This window comes from Oreochromis aureus, linkage group 16 (assembly GCF_013358895.1).
Source record: "Oreochromis aureus strain Israel breed Guangdong linkage group 16, ZZ_aureus, whole genome shotgun sequence".
NCBI classification, from domain to species: Eukaryota; Metazoa; Chordata; class Actinopteri; order Cichliformes; family Cichlidae; genus Oreochromis; species Oreochromis aureus.
Window position 1 is genome coordinate 29,031,564 of NC_052957.1, and position 2,554 is coordinate 29,034,117.

Below are 2,554 nucleotides of genomic sequence, written 5' to 3' on the forward strand. Positions count from 1 at the left end.
ATTCCACGTGAAAGACCAATACAAAGTGGTGTACATGTGAGAAGTGGAACAAAAATAATATATGATTCCAAATATTCTTTTTTACAAATAAATAACTGCAAAGTGGGGTGTGCGTAATTATTCAGCCCCCTTTGGTCTGAGTGCAGTCAGTTGCCCATAGACATTGCCTGATTCAATTCAATTTTATTTAATTCAATTCAATTCAATTTTATTTATATAGCGCCAAATCACAACAAATGTCGCCTCAAGGCGCTTTATATTGTACAATAGATCGCACAATAATAAATACAGAGAAAAACCCAACAATCATATGACCCCCTATGAGCAAGCACTTTGGTGACAGTGGGAAGGAAAAACTCCCTTTTAACAGGAAGAAACCTCCGGCAGAACCAGGCTCAGGGAGGGGCGGCCATCTGCTGCGACCGGTTGGGGTGAAAGAAGGAAAACAGGATAAAGACATGCTGTGGAAGAGAGACAGAGGTTAATAACAGATATGATTCGATGCAGAGAGGTCTATTAACACATAGTGCTAACATGTGTTAATAGACTGCTCTTGCTCTTAATGACGGTCGCATTTTCTCCTCTCTCCTCCTCTCTCCCTTAGCTTCCCTGCTTAGCCTCTTATGTCTTGTCTAGTCTCGTGTTTTTGTATTACTTTCCCCTGGAACACTCTCTCACAGTCTGTTTTCTAAAACCTAAAAGAGGAATTATGGATTTGATCAACTGGTCTCTGAATGCAATTGACACCCCTTTCTCAACGAGAAGTCTGGGCTTGGGTGAGCCTGAGTGCTGAAGATTTCTACCTATTCGGAACCATGGTAACAGGGTTCTGGCTGATCGGAGCTGGCTTGGCCCTGGCTTATCGAAAAATAAAGAAAGCGGAACCGGCTGTTCAAACCTCCACAAGGCTGCCCGCTGGAATTGAAAGCGATGGGACGAGGCGTGAGTTTCTCAAAATGGGCTCATTGAGTGCAGCACGGATAAGATCTTGGAAAGGCTACGGCTGCTGTGAATACTCAGAATAATATCTCTGAGTGCAGACTGGATTACATCTTGGAAGGGCTAGCTCGGAATAACATCTCTGAGCACAAATTGGATCACATCTCGGGGAGGCACACTGTCGTGAGTTTTTCATAATCGGCTCCTTGAGCACAAGAATGACAACATCACAGAGAATAAGTATGGCGAAGCTCGCGGCTCTCAACGGGAGATTGAGAGACCAGTGTTGGACTGTAGAACTGCTTTGAAATTCATATAAGCTGTTCGCACTAAAGTAAAAAAACACCATCACTTCATGCGGATACCTGCTTGGCGCCAGCTGCAGTCGCAAGGCTGGAGCTGTACAACAACACCCTGATTACAGACTGTGTTTAGTCTGTTCCTTCCCATTCCATGCAAGGCCACCTAGGTTGGCTGGAAGACTGTTTACTTAGCCTGGCAGGGCGAAGGACACTGTCTCAGCTGAACTCTGGACACGCACACACATACATATACACTGATAAGCACACACTCATCCTCCCTCCCTTTCCAAACCCCTTCGACGCTTATTCCCTTCCGATGCTGACGGTGGATCATGGAGACCAGCGCATAGGCTGCAGGCCCGGATGTACTGTCTAAATCGGCTGTCTCTCACCCTTTACCCGCCCCTGTTGCTTGTCATGTGTTTCTTTGGTGTATTAAGTTTTTTTTCATGTGCTATGTGCAGAGGTGTTTTTCTGTTCTCAAACTGATCTCCTGTTGGAGCTCAGTCTGGGGAGTTATTTTTTCTCCTTATCTTTCCTCATGTTGTGCTTTTCCATGTTATACCCCTCTGACCTGTCTTACCCATGTGATGTTTTGTGTAATGTATGTATGGTCGGAGGGTAAGATGGCGCCGCCATTGCATGCAATAGGTCAGCAGCCTTATGAAATTTCCCCCTTGTGGGACTAATAAAGGTATATCAATCAATCAATCAATCATAGTCCTGATGAGTGCTAATGACTAAATAGAGTGCAGCTGTGTGTAATCTAATGTCAGTACATATACAGCTGCTCTGTGACGGCCTCAGAGGTTGTCTAAGAGAATATTGGGAGCATCAACACCATGAAGTCCAAAGAACACACCAGACAGGTCAGGGATAAAGTTATTGAGAAATTTAAAGCAGGCTTATGCTACAAAAAGATTTCCCAAGCCTTGAACATCCCACGGAGCACTGTTCAAGCCATCATTCAGAAATGGAAGGAGTATGGCACAACTGTAAACCTACAGAGACAAGGCCGTCCACCTAAACTCACAGGCCGAACAAGGAGAGCGCTGATCAGAAATGCAGCCAAGAGGCCCATGGTGACTCTGGACGAGCTGCAGAGATCTACAGCTCAGGTGGGGGAATCTGTCCATAGGACATCTATTAGTCGTGCACTGCACAAAGTTGGCCTTTATGGAAGAGTGGCAAGAAGAAAGCCATTGTTAACAGAAAACCATAAGAAGTCCCATTTGCAGTTTGCCACAAGCCATGTGGGGACACAGCAAACATGTGGAAGAAGGTGCTCTGGTCAGATGAGACCAAAATGGAAC